Source organism: Schistocerca piceifrons, chromosome 1 (genome assembly GCF_021461385.2).
Source record: "Schistocerca piceifrons isolate TAMUIC-IGC-003096 chromosome 1, iqSchPice1.1, whole genome shotgun sequence".
NCBI classification, from domain to species: domain Eukaryota; kingdom Metazoa; phylum Arthropoda; class Insecta; order Orthoptera; family Acrididae; genus Schistocerca; species Schistocerca piceifrons.
The window spans coordinates 1,212,101,625-1,212,123,880 of NC_060138.1; the positions used below are offsets into that span (position 1 = coordinate 1,212,101,625).

The window sequence follows — 22,256 nt, forward strand, 5'->3', positions numbered from 1 at the left end:
CGAATGGCGCTAGCTGCCCAGCATTTGTGCACCGCCGCCGTCAGTGTCAGCCAGTTTGCCGTGGCATACGGAGCTCCATCGCAGTCTTTAACACTGGTAGCATGCCGCGACAGCGTGGACGTGAACCGTATGTGCAGTTGACGGACTTTGAGCGAGGGCGTACAGTGGGCATGCGGGAGGCCGGGTGGACGTACCGCCGAATTGCTCAACACGTGGGGCGTGAGGTCTCCACAGTACATCGATGTTGTCGCCAGTGGTCGGCGGAAGGTGCACGTGCCCGTCGACCTGGGACCGGACCGCAGCGACGCGCGGATGCACGCCAAGACCGTAGGATCCTACGCAGTGCCGTAGGGGACCGCACCGCCACTTCCCAGCAAATTAGGGACACTGTTGCTCCTGGGGTATCGGCGAGGACCATTCGCAACCGTCTCCATGAAGCTGGGCTACGGTCCCGCACACCGTTAGGCCGTCTTCCGCTCACGCCCCAACATCGTGCAGCCCGCCTCCAGTGGTGTCGCGACAGGCGTGAATGGAGGGACGAATGGAGACGTGTCGTCTTCAGCGATGAGAGTCGCTTCTGCCTTGGTGCCAATGATGGTCGTATGCGTGTTTGGCGCCGTGCAGGTGAGCGCCACAATCAGGACTGCATACGACCGAGGCACACAGGGCCAACACCCGGCATCATGGTGTGGGGAGCGATCTCTTACACTGGCCGTACACCACTGGTGATCGTCGAGGGGACACTGAATAGGGCACGGTATGTCCAAACCGTCATCGAACCCATCGTTCTACCATTCCTAGACCGGCAAGGGAACTTGCTGTTCCAACAGGACAATGCACGTCCGCATGTATCCCGTGCCACCCAACGTGCTCTAGAAGGTGTAAGTCAACTACCCTGGCCAGCAAGATCTCCGGATCTGTCCCCCATTGAGCATGTTTGGGACTGGATGAAGCGTCGTCTCACACGGTCTGCACGTCCAGCACGAACGCTGGTCCAACTGAGGCGCCAGGTGGAAATGGCATAGCAAGCCGTTCCACAGGACTACATCCAGCATCTCTACGATCGTCTCCATGGGAGAATAGCAGCCTGCATTGCTGCGAAAGGTGGATATACACTGTACTAGTGCCGACATTGTGCATGCTCTGTTGCCTGTGTCTATGTGCCTGTGGTTCTGTCAGTGTGATCATGTGATGTATCTGATCCCAGGAATGTGTCAATAAAGTTTCCCCTTCCTGGAACAATGAATTCACGGTGTTCTTATTTCAAGTTCCAGGAGTGTATTACCTTATTTGTCCATTTTTACACATAGGTTATGGTTTCACATCTAGAATATAGATTTAAAAACAGTTCCTTAACTTTTTTTTATGAAATTGAGAGATACTTACAGGTAACTTCTAATTCATTGCATCTAAGCAAACTACTTTTTCTCATCTGGCAACCAGGCGGACATCTTACAGTTCACTTTCAGTTCACTGTTTACCTTTCACATATATACAGCTGCTGCCAAAATGGCCACTACAAGGAACGTGTTATTAATTTTAAGTTCAAGCAAGAAGTCGCAGAAGCAACAAATAATAATATTGCATAAATACTGGGTCGATGTCCACGAAAGCTGGACTAGTACCAAATAAACAGAAGCGCTTGGAGCATCTCAACCGTAACACTTAGCGCAAGTTACAGAAGTTTTGATCGTGGGTTTCAAATTTTTATCTTCATAGACTTGAATATTTCGTATAATCAAATAACACGAAAAAGCTATTTAACACAATATAACGTCAAATAATAAATAAAATCATAAGTCAAGTCCGTATTTCGCTTGACCACAGTCGATAGAAAAATATTTTTTTTCGCTTACTGTTTTGTTTGTTGGTGGTCTCCACGAACTGTGGTTTTATCTGCTTGACAGAGACCTTGCATGTGCTGATTGCACTGCACTTTTAGTGGAGACTACATTTCAGGACCACGTTTTTATAAGGAGTCAACTCTTTAGACCAGTGTCTATTACATCACAACTTTGGTGAGTAACGTCTTTCACCATATGAGTGATGTCCCTCACCACACTGTGTCCATTATCACCGTATTGTTGATTTTCCCTCGTTCGCCTGGTCTTTTATTGGTGCATGAGTTCTGACACTTCCGATACTCACCTTACTGTGTATAATGCCGAGTTTCGCCATTCGATGATAAATCTTCTTAGAGTTTATGCCATTAATCGGTATAAACCTGGATGTTGGAACATCGTACATTTTCGCTAGTCTCATGAAGTGAAAAGTTGTGAGTAAAAATCTGTTCCTGTGTTCTCACTCTTATACACTATGTATTAACAGCACTTTCTTAAAACATTTTGTATATTCAGTACAGCATATCACCTGAAGACGCACGCTAAATGATGTGAAACCGGTTGTGTTACCTAATAAAGAAACCTGAAAACTGCTGTTTTTTTTGTAGCATGGAATAATTTTCATTTATTTTGCAAAAAAATTTTTAAGATTTTTTTACGAGCTTTTGGAAATTTATGTATAGCAACCATGTGTAATCTAAGCTGTGATTAACCTAACTATAAAATAATGTATTCAGGTATACAGAATGAGATTTTCACTCTGCAGCGGAGTGTGCTCTGATATGAAACTTCCTGACAGATTAAAACCGTGTGCTCGACCGAGACTCGAACTCGGGACCTTTGCCTTTCGCGGGCAAGTGCTCTACCAACTGAGCTACCGAAGCACGACTCACGCCCTGTACTCACAGCTTTACTTCTGCCAGTACCTCGTCTGCCACCTTCCAAACTTTACAGAAGCTCTCCTGCGAACCTTGCAGAACTAGCACTCCTGAAAGAAAGGATATTGCGGAGACATGGCTTAGCCACAGCCTGGGAGATGTTTCCAGAACGAGATTTTCACTCTGCAGCGGAGTGTGCGCTGATATGAAACTTCCTGGCAGATTAAAACCGCGTGCCCGACCGAGACTCGAACTCGGGACCTTTGCCTTTCGCGGGCAAGTGCTCTACCAACTGAGCTACCGAAGCACGACTCACGCCCTGTACTCACAGCTTTACTTCTGCCAGTACCTCGTCTCCTACCTTCCAAACTTTACAGAAGCTCTCCTGCAAGGTTCGCTAAGCCGTGTCTCCGCAATATCCTTTCTTTCAGGAGTGCTAGTTCTGCAAGGTTTGCAGGAGAGCTTCTGTAAAGTTTGGAAGGTAGGAGACGAGGTACTGGCAGAAGTAAAGTTGTGGGGACAGGTCTGAGTCGTGCTTGGGTAGCTCAGTCTCGCCGCGTCAGCCGTGCTGTGCGGACGTGTGCTGAGTTTCGTGCGCCGCGGTCTGCTGTGCTTCGGCGTGGTAAGTCGCAGTGCTTCTTGCATCGTTGCAGAACTTCTACGCATATTGAAATTTGAAATATGAATCCGTGATGGCCCACTTGAACAGACAAGATACTTTGAAATTCTCGTTTGATCGTAATTACGCCCGACCTAAACTACACGAAATCGAAGATTGGTTGGAATACGAAGTGAAAGTTGATTCAGAGGATGTCATTGGAATGCATCTTTCGATAGTGAGCAGCGTTGTATTTGTGAAATTGAGGAATGCTAACTTATGTGACAAAATAGTTGAGTCTTGCGGAGGAATTATGAAATTTAAACATTGTGATGGAAACGTAGGCGAAGTCACCGTAACGCATGCAGGGTTTGGAATACGAACTATCAGGATATTCGAACTACCATTCGAAGTACCGGCGGAACAAATAAACGCAGTGATAGCGCCGTACGGTAAAGTTCTCAGCAATGTTGCCGAACGGTGGTCCAACGCGCGCAAATTCCAAGTTCTCAACGGAGTGAGGCAATTAAAGGTCGATTTGCACAAACATGTACCGTCATACATCAGCGTCTGTGGATACCGAGGTATCGTTATATACGACGGCCAGCCGAGGACGTGCGCGGCGTGCAACTCTCCCGGCCACGTCCGCGCGGAGTGTTTACAGCGGCGAGTGCGCAGCTGCCGGCTGGCGAGGCGCCGCGACCGCCTGCTATGACTGCGCTGCCGGCGACTTACGCTACGGCTGCCCGCGGCCAAGTCTTGACCCCAAGCCCTGATGTGAATTCGGAGAACCATCCAACCCGAGAAGAAGCCCAGATTGCCACCACTGACACAACAGAAGCTAGACCACCCGAACCTAAGGAAATCGTGACAGCTGTAACGGTTTCAACACAACAGACACCGAAAGATATTGGGAGCCACAGCAAATTCTCCGATTCCTCCGCTGTTGAGAATGACATGCAAGAACCATCCCGGAACGAGCAACCTCATAGTGAACCGATTTCTCTATTGACACCATCATCCACCAAGAGCACGGTCGACAATTTAGCTCGAAACACCACCCGCTTGGAAGATTTGAAGAATCCTGAGGAAGACAACATCAGACTGCAGCCGGTGAAACCTAAACGGCAAACACGACAACAGAGCCCTGAAGAGATTCAAGAACTGGAGAAAAAACTCTCCCGTACCAAAAAAATTCTTAAAACAGATCGAAGCGGAAAGCAAGGCGTGGTAGACATCGGAAAACCAGACATCCCCAACCCGAATGAGGACGTACAGATGAACCTCGCCCCTCCAATTGAAGAACCAATGGACACTGTTGACCGCTGCGGAACTGATATGGGGACAGCATGGTCTGACGACACTGAATGCGCTTAGTTCGGACTACCGAATGACGCAGGCGTATAAAATCGCCACGCTCAATGTAAACAGAATAGTTTCGGACGTAAAGTTACAATCTGTGAAGGACTACTTATATGCTGCCGACATTGACATAGCGATGTTACAAGAGGTAGTTACGACCAAAATAGCGGATGTGTACGGATATGAGGCGATCTTAAACATAGGCAATGAATGTGGAACAGGAAACACGGCATACCATGTACAGCAAAAGCAATACTTGAATCTGGACGAGGCATAACTGCACAAATATATGATCTGCTTCTTGTTAATATATATACTCCCTCTGGATCCAGCGGAAAACGAGCTAGGGGCAACCTGTTCCGGGACGAAATTGTCCCATTAATAACGGATCCTCGACTGCACATAATTTTGGGTGGAGATTTTAACTGCGTATTGCGTCCAGAAGATCAAATCCCGAACTTCAACTTTTGTGAGGAGCTGTTGCTGTTAATTAACGGGCTAGATATGATAGATGCTTGGTGCCACCTTCGCCCGCACACCCGAGGATACACGTACGTATCCAGTACTTCAGCAAGCAGACTAGACAGGCTGTATGCAACGAAAGGTTTTATCCATAATGTAACTGACTGTGAAATTTGGCCTCTTAACTTCTCGGATCACTGCGCATTTCATATAACCGCGGAGCATACTAAACAAAAAACATTCCTGGGAAGGGGCGTATGGCAGCTAAACGTGTCACTTTTGGAGGACGCAGTACTGAAACAGGAGGTCCATGCTACATGGCAGCGTTGTCTTCGGATGCAATCTAGATATCCAACACGCATCATGTGGTGGCTACAGTCTGCGAAACCGCAGATAAAAAAATGCATCGCACGATATGGTCGCATGAAAGCGTACTGGCGAAAACGCACCTTGGAGTTTCACTTTCTTTTCCTCCGTGAACTACATGATGACCCCATGGGATTAGTAGCAAACAGCTCTAGAATAAAACGCACTAAAGCAAGAATAACGGCGTTGGTACGACAATCACTAGAGGGGAAAAAAGTTCGATCGCGTCCTCCGATTGAACTAACGCAGGAGAATACGTCCGTATATCACGTGATACGGGAAGCCAAGAGAGGTAAACAAAAGTTAATCCACACTCTCAGTGATGAACAGGGGAACGAATACGATCAACAGGTCACAGTAAAAAACCACGTGGTGCAACATTATACAGATTTTTACTCCGCATCGGCGACTGACGCGACGGCGGGTGAGCTGCTTTTATCCAACATTCAATCCACGGTCCATCCGACTGACAACGCCGACCTTGTAGCCCACATAACTGAGGAAGAAGTATGTGCCATAATCAAAGACTCGCCTACAAAGAAATCTGCTGGTTTAGATGGCCTACCCATAGAATTTTATGCTTGTTTTTGGCACATCATAGGACCGGAATTCACCAAAATATGCAATGAATTATTGGGAGACGTGCAGATGCCATCTCAGTTTACCGAAGGAATGATTTTACTGATCCCCAAAAAACCACGTAGCGCTACGCTGAAGGATTTTCGACCACTAACACTCCTCAATTCCGACTATAAAATCTTCACCCGACTCATAAACTGTAGACTGAAGACGGTACTGCCGAAAGTACTTGGCCCTTATCAAATGAGTGCTGTCCAAGGGAGATCAATGTCGAATGCATTATGTGAATATAGAGACATAATATATTTGTCGTGGCTATGCAAATGCAATGTTGGTCTCATGTTTTTAGACTTCGATAAGGCTTTTGACCGCATCAACCACCACTTTCTACTAACTGTAATGCAACGGATGGGATTCAGTGCTCATTTTATTCAGATCATACGCAAATGTATAGTCGGCACTTCCTCTCGAATCAAAATTAATGGTCAGCTAAGTTCACCAGTCCCGATCAAGCAATCAGTGAGACAAGGCTGCCCTCTTTCTATGGCACTATACGCAATCGCCGTAGAACCGTTACTGTTAAACCTGCATCACAGGTTATAAGGTCTACAGGTGTTGGGTACAATAACCGTGTGTTACGCTTATGCTGATGACGTCAGTGTAGTAATTAACACGCACTCAGAAATGGAAGTCGTTCAACAAATAATCCACGCTTACGCCACTTCTTCTGGAGCCAAACTCAATGAACAAAAATCGAAAATTTTACCTGTCGGACCCCATATGGAGACCATTCAAAGAACATGGCTACAAAGAACAGAGAAGACGAACCACTTAGGTATGATTCTAATGGCCAACCCAAGAGAGATGACAGTAGCCAACTGGGACCGTAAACTACATATATTCAGGGCTACTCTCCGTGAACACAAAACTAGAACGCTCAATAGGATACAGAGAGCTCTATTGATTAACAGCTATGCGCTAAGCAAAATATATCACATCGCAGCAATGTTACCAGTACCCAAGGATACAGCGCAAAAGCTTTTAGCTGCAGCGTATTGGTTCATATGGAGCGGAAACATCTTTAAAGTCGCCATGCCAACCATAGTGTTAACCCGCGCCGCTGGTGGTTTGGGCGTCAAAGACATCAGGAACCAATGCACTGCCGTATATATGGACCGAATCCGCAAAATACTGCAGTCACCCCATCCGACAATTACAAAAACGTTATTCAACAGGTTAGCCCCAACGAGCAAAAAGGTCCCAGTCGATGTCGGTCGCATCAGCGCTCAACTCGATCACGTCCGGACTTACTACCTGGAAATGCGCTATATTCAAGATACTTCACAGCTGCTTAACACCAGAAGGACCTATTACCACCTCACGAGACACCATAGGCAAAACCCAATTGAAGCGAAATATCCAGCGGTCAACTGGAGTAACGTCTGGAAAAACATTAACAATCCCATCCTCCACTCCAAAGTAGTGTCCACGTGGTATGACATTGTGAACGAGAAGGTCCCCACAGGTGAAAAGTTGCACAATATCAAAATGAAGCAGAGTCCGTACTGCGATCATTGCCATACTGTAGATACCTTGGCACACATTCTCATCTGCCGCGACCAATACCACATATGGAACTGGACTAGAAAAAAACTCGCAATAATTACTAGAACCACAGACTCTGCTATAACGCTTAAAGATGTACTTCAACCAGACTGGCATTTCTTTCCTGCAACAAAGCACAATAGCTATGCTTGGATTATCGGCCAGTTTGCATATTTTGCAGTTACGAATACACATGCGAGTATAGACGAGTACATACAGTATATAATGGAAGAGCACCACAACCTTAAAACGAGTCGGAAATACAAAGCTTTGTTTCAAAATTTCTTACTTCACACCTTGCCATAATGAAGCGGTAATTTTTTTTTTTTTTTTTTTTTTTTTTTTGGGTCGGTACACAACACTACAGCGAGTCGATACTAATTGTGCTTGATTATAATTAAGTTGGCATTTATTTATTTATTTTTATAGTACAACAGGTGAAAGTGCCTCAGGAAAATTAATTTTGCCAGAAGCCGTAACATAAAACATATCAGAAGTGCTTGATTGATTTCGTGTTCTTCTGTTTCACGGGTGTTGGACAGAGTGTCACGGCAAGAAGATTTATTCAGTTCCTTTATATATTATTTTAAAAAAAATAATGAAAAAATCAATAAAAAAAGAGTAGGTTAAGTTAGGGTGAAAGTGGCGGTGGCAACAGATTTCTTTTTTTTACCATTATTTTCTTTTTTTAAATTTTTTAGGTTAGATAGGATTTTGGGGGAGATATGGATGATAGGGGCCAACGCCTGAAGTGGAAGAGGTCCAGGAAAATATATTTAAAAAATAAATAAATAAAAAAAAACAAAAAAAAAGTTGGTAGAGCACTTGCCCGCGAAAGGCAAAGAAAAAAAAAAAAAAAAAGTTAAGTGTCGTGACCCATAGAAAAGATGTCGCGATTTCGAGTACATTCTGTGCTTCATTTTTTAAAACGCAATTCTACTGTCTGCTTAATTTATCAACGTATTTATAAAAAAAAAAAAAAGTTGGTAGAGCACTTGCCCGCGGAAGGTAACAAAAAAAAAAAAAAAAAAAAAAAAAAAAAGAAAGGAGAGGTGCACGCGACGTGTTGCTTTCAGAGGAGTGACCGTACTCAGGTTCGGCGTAGCCTTAGATACAAACATGCAGCACATACGACGCAGTGCTTAAAGGAAGATTCCATCCAGAAATGTAACTCTTGTTCTACTTTGCCGATAGCAGCTGTGCGTTAACGAAAAAAAAAAAAAAAGTTGGTAGAGCACTTGCCCGCGAAAGGCAAAGGTCCCGAGTTCGAGTCTCGGTCGGGCACACAGTTTTAATCTGCCACGAAGTTTCATATTCAGGTATAGTTTTCATTTTACTGTTTACAGATGACTGATTTTTTGTACTTGTTAATTTTATAAAACAGTACAGAAACCCAACTACTCTAAAAGTGACAAGCATTCTTAAATAAGTGAGCAGTGTCGATATGGAATGCTAACTGTTGTAAAATATCGTGTAAAGCATAAAGGAGGGTGGTTTGTCGCTAACCGGCGGAGCGCAACGCTCAAAGACGTGATCACGATGGCTCGCACTTGTGAAATGTGACTGCAAAGTATGGCCGAATAAAACAACATCCGAAATGAAATTCGTTATTACAAAGAAGTAGCCCTTCAGTGACAAAACAGATATGGTAAAAGAAATAAAATTATCGACAGAAGTAAAAGTATACATAGTTGCTATTATGTAATTTCTCGGAGAAGTAATTCAAAGCGCAGTTAAGTGTATTATCACATGTGAAAGAATATAGAATTTGTATTTTTTAACAAAATTATAATCACATTACTTGTGCGATGACAACATCTTTGCGCATTCAACTTACGTCATGTAACGGGAAATACTTTCCTCGAAAATCCATGGCATTTGGTGCCCACACAGCTGACGCAGGTACTAATTTCGGCACGTGACTATTTTGAGATGTTGGATTTTATATAAATACTCCGCTATGACTATAAATCCTTTGTTGCCTTGTGTTCTTATTTTTTGTTGCCTTATGTACAAATATTGTATCCTTTCATTTCATGTAAATTGCATGGATGTGTTACGCATTGTGGTTACTTCACAGATACTAAAGATACTATTTAGCGAATCGTATCGTGTCCAAGGAATGATTATTAAAGCCTGAACATGTAATAAACTGAGCATGTTGTCTCAGTCAGGGTGGCAGACTTATCACCACTGACGCACTTACTCGTGACAAGGTTGCATAATAAAATGTTAATTTGGCCTGGGGACTGGCTACTGGCTCTTAAATTAAAGAGGTATGGATAAGTGTCATTATGATCTGTAAAAGAGGAAATGGTTTCTGTAAGTCGCAGCGTGAGATGTCTGTAAATGTTATAACTGGAGTAGGATTCGTTATCAATAAGAAGGTAGGGCGAAGAGTGAGTCAGCTTAAACGGTTCAGTGATAGCGAATCGGGATATGGTCATACGATGGGAGTGAAAGGCTGGATATTAGCATCGACGAGATTAATTTCACTCTGATTTATTAATTTAAGATTCAGACAGTGTAACAGGAGATCTCGACGGTGATTGGCACGTGATGTCCACCTGTTGCCCGGGATACGGAAAGGCTTCTTCACAATCCTCGTTGCAGAGATAGGACATGGCAGGAGCTCCAGCGTACTGACCCTGCCCCTAGAGAGCCTGAAACTATCACCATAACTCATTACAACACTTCTGGTGATAGAACGCACGCTGGAGTAGAGGGCGAAGATATTGGTGTTTAAAGTGACGTCAACAACGAGGTCATTCGAGACGGAGCACAACAAGCTCGGATTAGGGAATGATAGGGAGGGAAATAGGCCGTGTCCTTTGAAAGGAACCATCCCTGAATTTGTCTGAAGTGATTTAGGTAAATCACGTAAACCTAAATCACGATGGCAGGACGCGGGTTTGAACCGTCGTCCTCCCGAATCAAGTCCAGTGCGCTAACCACTGCGCCATCTCGCTCGCTAGGACGGACCCTAGAAAATGGCTCTGAGCGCCATGGGACTTGACATCTGAGGTCATCAGTCCCCTAGAACTTAGAACTACTTAAACCTAACTAACCTAAGGACACCACACACATCCATGTCCGAGGCAGGATTCGATCCTGCGACCGTAGCAGTCGCGCGGTTCCGGACCGAAGGGCCTAGAACCGCTCGGCCACAGCGGCCGGCGGACGGAACCTGATGACCGATACGAGAATTAAAGAAAATCCGCTAATGGCATTTTCATTTGTCCTTGAACGCACTCCCATTAAAAGCTCGGGGTATTTAATAAAACCTTTCCTTCGGCGAAACAGGTGCTAAGTAAGCATACAGAAAACTGTGCAACCAGCCTTAAAACTAATAAACTTTATAATTGAGAGTACTATTTAAGAAAGGATCGTGGAATTAAAGACGCGACTGGCCCATCACAGTTAGGAAAATAATTACCAAACACACTTTGAAAAGAATAACTTAGCTGTCAACCATTAGATAACCCACCAAAATTATATGAAAGTTGGAATGACCGACGCCTTTCAAATTCACACGATTTGTAACGAGGTCCACACCTCCAACATTATTCATAAGGAGTCTTGGGCACGTAGTCTCAGGCAGCAGTGTAATGTTTAAGGGTGTACAACACCAAAAGCCCTCCTTATAATATATGCTTTTAAGGGTTATGTGGTAATGTTCAGAGAATATTCCTGTTTTTGGTTTGTACAAACGATATAACATTAACATTCACTTTCTCTTTGTTAAAGAATGAAACTGGAAGAAAAGATCAAGCAATACAGAAATGCAGTTTATACCTAAATAACTACAATGATAGCAGCAATGATGCAGCTGCCTCAGCCTATGCCAACTGACAGTTACTGACCGGTAACAAACATTCGTACTGTTAGACATCACTTACTCTTAGGAAACTATCCCCTGCTATTTGTAACAACATACGCTTCTAATCATGAGGAAGTCCTGCTAAAAAAAGTTGGCAAGATACGTTCTAAGAACAACCTAGTACACCGTAGATGATGAAAAACTACGGGAAACACAGAGGCGGGAATAAGTGTATTACCCCACATTTTTACACAGTACGCAGAGCGGTACTGGGCAAGCTAGTGAATGGTGTTCGACATGCTTATTTGGAAACGTATACGCAGTTGTATTTTAGTGAGGGAGCAGTGACAGAAGAGTGTAGCCTAATAAATAACGACGTCGCAAGGAGAATAGCCAACTATCCTGATCACAATGAATACGAGCAGTGTATTTGCTGCTGGAGATACCAGATATTCGTGAAACTGAAGAAAGAAAGGAAGATTGGGTCTAACATCCCGTCTACATAGAGGTCTTTAGAGACGGGTCACAAGCTCGATTTGCATCAAGGATGTGAAAGGAAATTGGCCGTGTCCTTTGAAAGGAACCATCCATGCATTTGAACAATTTTAATAAACATTTTTGGAACAGCGATCAAAAAAAAACTTTTTTTAACTTTCTTTTTAAAATTCACTCTAGATCGCACCACATGTGCTACAAGAACATAGGTGACCGGTTTCGGCCATATCACATGCCCATCATCAGACCCATTGCATCCTTCGAAGATGGTAGGTGGAGCACTGTTCTCAGCTGCTGTGATGTCAACTCAAGCAGCTGAGAAGAGTGCTCCACCTACCATCTTCGAAGGATGCAATGGGTCTGATGATGGTCATGTGAGATGGCCGAAACCGGTCACCTATGTTCTTGTAGAATATGTGGTGCGATCAAGACTGAATTTTAAAAAGATAATTTTTTTAAGTATCCATGCATTTGCCTGGAGCGATTTGGGGAAATCACTGAAAATCTAAACCTGGCCAGCCGAATGCGGGTTTGAACCGTCATGGTCCCGAATTCGAGTCCAGTGTGGTAACCATTATGCCACCTGTCTCGCTCGTGAAGTTGAATAAAGTGCAGCCGGCCGGTCTGGCCGAGCGGTTCTAGGCGCTTCAGTCTGGAACCGCGCGACCGCTACGGTAGCAGATTAGAATCCTGCCTCGGGCATGGATGTGTGTGTTGTCCTTAGGTTGGTTAGGTTTAAGTAGTTCCAAGTTCTAGGGGACTGATGACCTCAGATGTTAAGTCCCATAGTGCTCAGAGCCATTTGAACCATTTGAATAAAGTCGAGTTCAACATATGAGATACTACTTTATTTGTACCACAATGTAGCTGTTTCATGAAAGCTCGGCGTGATTTCAAATGGAGAGATATCGCGGTGAAGTCATGAGACACCTAATAATATAGTGTCGGATCACCTTCTGCCCTGCGTAGCGCAGTAACTCGACGTGGCATGGACTCAACAAACCGTTGGAAGTCCCCTGCAGAAATACTGGGCCATGCTGCCTCTATAGACGTCCACAATAGCGAAAGAATTGCCAATGGAGGATGTTGTGCACGAACTGACTTCTCACTATGTCCAATAAATGTTAGATGGGTTTAATGTCGGGCAATCAGAATGGCCAATTCATTTGCTCGAATTGTCCAGAATGTTCTTCAAACGATTTGTGAACAGTTCTGGCACGGTGACATGCAGCAGTGTCCATGTTTGGGAACATGAAGTCCATGGATGACTGAAAATGGCCTCCAAGTGGCCGAACATAACCAATTCCAGTCAATGATCGGTGCAGCTGGATTAAAGGACCCAGAACGTTCCTTGTAAACACAGCCCACACCATTATCCAGCCACCACCAGCTTACACAGTGCCTTGTTGACAACTTGGGTCCATGGTTTCGTGGTGTCTGCGGCACACTCAAACCCTACCATCAGCTCTTACCAACTGAAATCAGGACTCATCTGACTGGGCCACTGTTTTCCTGTCGTCTAGGCTCCAGTTGATATCACAAATCCAGGAGAGTCGCTGTAAGCTGTGGCGTGCTATTAGCACAGGCACTTCAGTCGGTCGTCTGCGCCGTCGCCGTGTTCCAGAGGGTACGTTGATCGTACGTCCCACATTGATTTGTCTGGTTATTTCACTCAGCGTTGCTTGCTGTTAGCACTGACGACACTACGCAGCCGCTGCTGCTCTATCATTAAGTGAAGGCCTTCGACCACTACGCTATCAGTGGTAGGAGGTAATACCAGAAACTTGGTATTCACGGCACGCTCTCGACACTTTGTATCTCAGAATATTGGATTCGCTAACGATTTCCGAAACAGAATGTCCCATGCGTCTGTTAGATCCAATTTTGCTGCCGTTATCACATCGAAAAAGTTTTCACATCAAAGAACTCAATACAAATGGCAGCTCCGTCAGTACACTGACCTATTATACCTAGTGTACGTAAAACTACAGCCATGTGTGTAACTATGTATCGCCATCCAATGACTTTTGTTTCGTCTGGGTATACAGGGTGAGTCACCTAACGTTACCGCTGGATATATTTCGTAAATCACATCAAATACTGACGAACCGATTCCACAGGCCGAACGTGAGGAGAGGGGCTAGTGTAATTGTTTAATACAAACCCTACAAAAATGCACGGAAGTATGATTTTTTAACACAAACCTACGTTTTTTTTAAAAATGGAACCACGTTAGTTTTGTTAGCACATCTGAACATATAAACAAATACGTAATCAGTGCCGCTTGTTGCATTGTAAAATGTTAATTACATCCGGAGATATTGTAAGCTAACGTTGACGCTTGACACCTACGACGTTCAGTTGCGTGTTGTAACAAACACGAGCATAAATTGGCCAGCCCGCTCTCCTGATCTTACACCTCTGGACTTCTTTCCGTGGGGTACGTTTAAGGAGAATGTGTACCGTGATGTGCCTACAACCCCAGAGGATATGAAACAACGTATTGTGGCAGCCTGCGGCGATATTACACCAGATGTACTGCGGCGTGTACGACATTCATTACGCCAGAGATTGCAATTGTGTGCAGCAAATGATGGCCACCACATAGAACATCTATTGGCCTGACATGTCGGGACACACCCTATTCCACTCCGTAATAGAAAACGGAAATCACGTGTGTACGTGTACGTCACCCCTCATGGTAATGTACATGTGCGTCAGTGAAAAAGACCAATAAACAGGTGTTAGCATGTGGACGTAATGTGCTGTTCCAGTCTCTTCTGTACCTAAGGTCCATCACCGTTCCCTTTGGATCCCTACGTAATTCGGAGCTCTCCGATAAACACGATCGAACAGCGGAGGAGTGGTTCCCGAGCGTCAACTTTAGGTTACAATATCTCCGGATGTAATTAACATTTTACAATGCAACAAACGGCACTGATTACGTATTTGTTTATATGTTCAGATGTGCTAACAAAACTAACGGGGTTCCATTTAAAAAAACCTAGGTTTGTGTTAAAAAACACACTTCCGTGCATTTTTTTATGGTTTGTATTAACCAGTTACACTAGTCCCTCTCCTCACGTTCGGTCTGTGGAATCGATTCGTCAGTATTTGATGTGGTTTACGAAATACATCCAGCGGTAATGTTAGGTGACTCACCTTGTATATGGGATAACTTAATTATTATTCCAATATTTTTCATTGTAGTGTGTTGTCATATAGTTAACGGATCCTTTCAAATTTTGAAGTTCTTCGGTTCCACTGTAGTTAGTCTGTAAGTCAACAATTAAACTCTGAGACGGTATTTATTAAGTCATTAATTGCCCGCCCAGTTAGCCGTGGTGTCTAACGCACGGCTTTCCGGATTGGGAAGGAGCGCCTGGTCCCCGGCACGAATCCGCCCGGCGGACTTGTGTCGAGTTCCTGTGAACCGGTCAGTCTGTGCATAGTTTTTAGGCCGTTTTCCATCTGCCTCGGCGAATGCGGGCTGGTTCCCCTTATTCCGCCTCAGTTACAATATGTCGGCGATTGCTGCGCAAACAAGTTCTCCACGTACGCGTACACCACCATTACTCTGCCACGCAAACATAGGGGCTACACTCGTGTGGTGTGGGACGTTCCCTGGAGGGTCCACCGGGGGCCGATCCGCCCAGTAACCCTAAAAGAGTGGTTCCGTGTGGGACGGCGGAGGAGTGAAGTGGACTGCAGTAGTCGTCGTGGGGTTGTGGACCATTGCGGCTGCGGCGGGAACGGAGCCTCTCCGTCGTTTGTACGCCCCCGGTTAACATACAGTACGATAGAATACAAGTCATCAATTAGCGCCTTGTGGAGGCTGTTCATAGAACATGTAACTGTATGGTTACTCTGCAACTACGTTGGGTCGGAAGATGCTCAAAGTATAAAGACAAATTTTCCTGGCTGCGTGCAGACAAACGCAGAGATTCCCATACAGTCTGTCTCATCTACTGCCTTATAAATGTACACTGTCCCTCATATCTCTCCTCGTCCCTAACGCTCATGTCGGAACAACACGACAGAAACACACGTTCCCATCATAATAAAATCCTCTGTGTTCCACTGCATCGTTCAGTCACCTTCTCCAAGTCCTTTCCAGTAGCGGGAACCCGAATCTGGAATAACCTCCCTCGTTATGTTAGAGAACTTAAAAACATGTCCAGCTTCAAAAAAACAGTTAATGACGTATCTACTTAAGCAACAGTAATGCCTTCCTCTGTACATGAATGCACTTCACTTCATTACTTCCCTCTTTCCCCCTACTTAAATCTCCGTTCCCCAAAACTCGCTATACTAGTGAACATCTACTTTACACACCAAGATATTAATGTACATCTGCACGAATCTTCATTACTATTGCCAATTTTTCTCATGTTTATCATTATTATTTGATTTTTTTACTGTTATTATTTTTGCTTTTATCATAATCTGTATGTATAGCACCTGTTGTAAAAATACTGCCAGAATTTACTTTATTAGGTCTTAGTCACCATTCTTTATTCATATTGTCACTAGAGTAATCTAATTTTCTTATTTAAGCTATGGTCATGATGTAACTCTGATGTGTGAAATGCTGCATGTGTGGAACACTGGTCCGATGTAAGAGAGGGCCTGATGGCCCTAATCTGATCAGGTTAAATAAATAAATAAATGCATCAACAGACAGCAATAAAAATTTTGCATTAACTGTATCAGTTGTAAAGTGTAGTGATCTCAAACTATGGTGAAGCAAAATTAAATCTTTAAGTTTTAATGAAACGAAACTACACAGCAGTAAATTCCATTGCAGTTCTACGTCATTTACATTTATTAGACCATAGCATTAGATAACTTTCATGCAGCAAGGATGGGAAGATATGAACAAATTACTTTTTATTTATCGATTAGCATGTTTTTACTGTGAAAGTATTAATTACTTTTATTGGAACGAAATTAGTTAAATGTTTAAATACTTTAGTTCTTCTGTACTTAATAAATTACCGTTTCAGAAAGTAATAAATAATCAGGCACCATAGTTAACATTCAATTTTCTTTGTACGTTGTGGTTACTTCGACATCCGTTTTTTTTACACAAAATTATGTTGTTTGAATTATCGTTGGCTTTTGTGTCCAATATGTGCTACCAAAAGTATGTAATGACCTATAACTACAAAGCGTAACGAAGTTATACTATCAATTTTTAGAAACCCCGTGATTGTCTCCCATTGTGACTCACAAGTTTACAATTTGGCTCAAACGTGCCTACAATCTTCCTCTATAATGATGTAAGAGCGTGGTGCGCTGCGATGTCAGTCTCGTGCTCAGCTAAGCTTCAAACAGAAAGGTGTTGACACCTGCGAAAAAAAGTCCACAGTTGGGAAGTTCATGTGAGCTATAAGGTGGGTTAATAATGTCGTAAGGCCACCAAATTTCACTATAATTCTGCCCAACGCCACCCTGAACGTGGTTTTACGTCTGCGATGGAGGTCTGGTCTGCAACCCGCAGCGTTGAAATCGGGCGGTTTTACTACGGAAGGCCGAGGAAACCATTTGAGACACACTGCCGCTCAGAATCAAATGGTTCAAATGGCTCTGAGCACTATGGGACTTAACATCTGAGGTGACCAGTCCCCTAGAACTTACAAGTACTTACACCTAACTAACCTCAGGACGTCACACGCATCCATGCCCAAGGCAGGATTCAAACCTGCGACCGTAGCAGTCGCACTGTTCTGGACTGAAGCGCCTGGAACCGCTCGGCCACTCCGGCCGGCCGCTCAGAATCGACACGAAAAAGTCTCAGGGATGAAATTGTCACTGTGGTGTCACCGCCAGACACCACACTTGCTAGGTGGTAGCCTTTAAATCGGCTACGGTCCGGTAGTATACGTCGGACCGGTGTGTCGCCACTATCAGTGATTGCAGACCGAGCGCCGCCACACGGCAGGTCTAGAGAGACTTACTAGCACTCGCCCCAGTTGTACAGCCGACTTTTCTAGGAAAGGTTCACTGACAAATACGCTCTCATTTGCCGAGACGATAGTTAGCATAGCCTTCAGCTACGTCATTTGCTACGACCTAGCAAGGCGCCATTATCAATAGATATTTAACTTGTGATGCCTGTACCGTCAGACCGATGTTCTCCAATTGTGGATTAAAGTTAAGTATTCCAAGAGCTACGTTCTTTTCTTTATAGGATAATTACTTTACCTTGTTCCATACCTCATGCTAATCTACGTGAGCTTAAAAGCGTGCATTTCGGCCTCCTCTAGCAACACGGTGTTGGCTCTTCTGCCAACACTTCAATCACTTTCCCTGTTGCGTTGATTACCGCAAGTTTCACTGTTGAAACCGACAGCGTCCAGTACGACGAGCAACACGAATATGTCCTTGACAACCTTGGACACTGCCAACACCGACGAACGTTTCAACTCTTCTCTGAGGACACTGTGAAGCTGCATCCCCACTGAACGTAATCGCGCCCCTTTGGACTGCTGTGTGACCGCAATTTTTACTCCCTTGTAGAGGCTGGAACCACTTGCGAACGTTCAAAGCCATACACAAAAATTTAAACGTGATCAGGAGCAGCAAAGGATACTTTTGGTTTTTCAGCCCTCCTGTTTGGTGACCTCAGGTGGCGTGATCAGGCGGGAGTGTAACATTTACATGTGCAAGAATAAAACGACAAAGCGCTCCTCTAACAGTTACTTATCTCGGCAATACCCTTTGTGCCACCCACGCAACTTTCTTGAGCGCATTATAAATGTGCGTGTCAGAAACTTTGACGCCAGTTCAGCCTGGCGGCTTCTCTAGCGCCTGAAGGTAGGCAAACTCCAACTGCAGGGTGCCGAAAGGTTTGCCTAATGCCTAATGTTGCATTCCCACGTGATCAGGCCACAGGAAGGCGGGAAGCAGGAGGGCTGATAACATATAAATACCTTCTGCTGCTTTGCATCATGTTCAAATTTCGCTGAACGGTCTTGAACGATCCCTAGTGATTCATACCTGTACACAAGAGCAAAAACTGAGGTCGCGTTGCACTCGAAAGGGGTGCGATCATGTTAAGTTGGCTGCAACCCCAGGACATCCTCAGAGAAGAGATGAAACGTCCGAAGGTGTCATCAGTGTCAAAGGTTGTCAAGCTCGTATAGTTGTGATGGAGGTGATACTGCATATGATTAAAATTATTTTGGATATTGTACCGCGTCAATTTACACAGTACAGTCCAAGGAATAGAAAAGCAACTGGAATCACTCAATAGAGGAAAGTCCACTGGACCTGACGGGATACCAATTCGATTCTAACAGCCGTGTACCGCAAGTCTCTAGAGGAACGGAGGGTTCCAAATGATTGGAAAAGAGCACAGGTAGTCCCAGTCTTCAAGAAGGGTCGTCGAGCAGATGCGCAGAACATGTATTTAGCTCGAGTATCATGTCGTTTTTGGAAACCCAGAATCTACTATGTAGGAATCAACATGGATTCCGGAAACAGCGATCGTGTGAGACCCAACTCGCTTTATTTGTTCATGAGACCCAGAAAATATTAGATACAGGCTCCCAGGTAGATGCTATTTTTCTTGACTTCCGGAAGGCGTTCGATACAGTTCCGCACTGTCGCCTGATAAACAAAGTAAGAACCTACGGAATATCAGACCAGCTGTGTGGCTGGATTGAAGAGTTTTTAGCAAACAGAACACAGCATGTTGTTATCATTGGAGAGACGTCTGCAGACGTTAAAGTAACCTCTGGCGTGCCACAGGGGAGTGTTATGGGACCATTGCTTTTCACAATATATATAAATGACCTAGTAGATAGTGTTGGAAGTTCCATGCGGCTTTTCGCGGATGGCTGGCTCTAAGCACTATGCGACTTAACTTCTGAGGTCATCAGTCGCCTAGAACTTAGAACTAATTAAACCTGACTAACCTAAGGACATCACACACATCCATGCCGGAGGCAGGATTCTAACCTGCGACCGTAGCGGTCACGCGGTTCCAGACTGAAGTTTTCGCGGATGATGCTGTAGTATACAGAGAAGTTGCAGCATTAGAAAATTGCAGCGAAATGCAGGAAGATCTGCAGCGGATAGGCACTTGGTGCAGGGAGTGGCAACTGTCCCTTAACATAGACAAATGTAATGTATTGCGAATACATAGAAAGAAGGATCCTTTATTGTATGATTATATGATAGCGGAACAAACACTGGTAGCAGTTACTTCTGTAAAATATCTGGGAGTATGCGTGCGGAACGATTTGAAGTGGAATGATCATACAAAATTAATTGTTGGTAAGGCGGGTACCAGGTTGAGATTCATTGGGAGAGTGCTTAGAAAATGTAGTCCATCAACAAAGGAGGTGGCTTACAAAACACTCGTTCGACCTATACTAGAGTATTGCTCATCAGTGTGGGATCCGTACCAGATCGGTTTGACGGAGGAGATAGAGAAGATCCAAAGAAGAGCGGCGCGTTTCGTCACAGGGTTATTTGGTAACCGTGATAGCGTTACGGAGATGTTTAATAAACTCAAGTGGCAGACTCTGCAAGAGAGGCGCTCTGCATCGCGGTGTAGCTTGCTCGCCAGGTTTCGAGAGGGTGCGTTTCTGGATGAGGTATCGAATAATTGCTTCCCCCTACTTATACCTCCCAAGAAGATCACGAACGTAAAATTAGAGAGATTAGAGCGCGCACGGAGGCTTTCAGACAGTCGTTCTTTCTGCGAACCATACGCGACTGGAACAGGAAAGGGAAGTAATGACAGTGGCACGTAAAGTGCCCTCTGCCACACACCGTTGGGTGGCTTTCGGAGTATAAATGTAAATGTAGATGTAGATACTTTAATTATGTACTGTTAAACCAATTTATAATTGAAGTATTTTATGAAATGACGCAGCCAACTCCCAGAAGAATTTTAATCATCATGACCTGGTAATTATTGAAGGGAGGCTGTATGGACACCAGTATGTATAAGGAATAGGAAACCTTGTAGTTCTACCCTTTCTGTCCAGGGTACCAAACGGCATATATCAGTAGGATAATGCAAGACCCCTTGTTGAAATTCACTCCACAGTCACCTTAAGGAATGTGTGAATGCTTAACTCGTTCTTTGGTCCGTTGATTTTTCATCCACGGAGCACGTGTGAAGTGAGATGGGAAGACATATACTTCTCACACCTTTCTCCAGTCACTGGCAGTCATCATGAAATGACACAGCAAGCGTTTCAGCCGTGGTAATAACGTCCTCAAGAGGGTGTTTTATTTCGTGCCACAATAAACACAAAAGCGTATTAATCGATATCACATGTCAAAAAGTTGTTAATGACATCATTTCCTGATGTAATGAAAATTTAATTATTAGTTTGGTGCATAAGTTCGTAGCGTTTCTTTTTTGTGTTAATTTATCGATTCTCACTTTTTATTTGTAATTCACTGTTGCTATTTGGGTTTACATATTGTCATTTGGAGATAGTGACTAAAGCTGTGGACGCTAGGAAATGGAGTGCGAATTGGAGAAACCGGAACATTTCCGGTATTTACTTCTGACGAGGATCACCTTTGATCAGACGGAACCGTATGAAACAATTCTTAGACTAACAGTCGATCATAAAACCGATAGTGGTCTGTGTCATTCTCAAGCAAAATTCGGGACTTGTGTAATAACGCCATCAACAGCAGTGAGAAGTGCTCGACTTCCGTGAGTGGAATAGCTGCAGTACGATTGTCTCTCTTTGAGTGTTCGCATGTGGGTTACTGTATAAAATTTGTACAGTGATATCATGAAAAGAATTAATCCTACAAATATGTTCAAAATACTAGGGGCAAACTTGTGACGGGCTGAATATGGAAATGAAATCGGGGTCGAGGGTAGAGAGTACATCATAAAACATAATAAATCAGAAATATAATGGGGATGACACAGAAATACATAACGTACCGCCGAATAGATGTACAGATTTTGAAGAACAGGAAGAACCTGAACCTGAACCTGAAGGTGGCTGTTCAAACAGTACACAACGTTCATCTCCAGAGCAAAAGGAGCAGTGCAGTCAAAGTGAGTACGTACTAACTCTACCCAACCAGCCGAGGCGCAAAGTGTTAGAAGATATTGAAGACAACGGATTAGAGAACATTTATGAAATCATGAAAATCGTGGGTTCAATTCCTACAGCAAACTAATGAGGTGCTACACGTGGATTAAAAGCAAATAATTGCGGTTGGATTCTGATTTGTGTGTCCAGTAAAAGGTGAGCACGGGC

The 22,256-nt window shown here is 44.1% G+C and overlaps 1 non-coding gene across 1 annotated transcript; it reads right to left on the reverse strand.

The window, feature by feature from the left end:
- Positions 1 to 2,651: 2,651 nt before the first annotated feature.
- Positions 2,652 to 2,726, reverse strand: Trnas-cga. The gene has a single exon. It is a non-coding gene; the product is annotated as a tRNA-Ser (tRNA).
- Between the last annotated feature and the right edge of the window lie 19,530 nt (positions 2,727 to 22,256).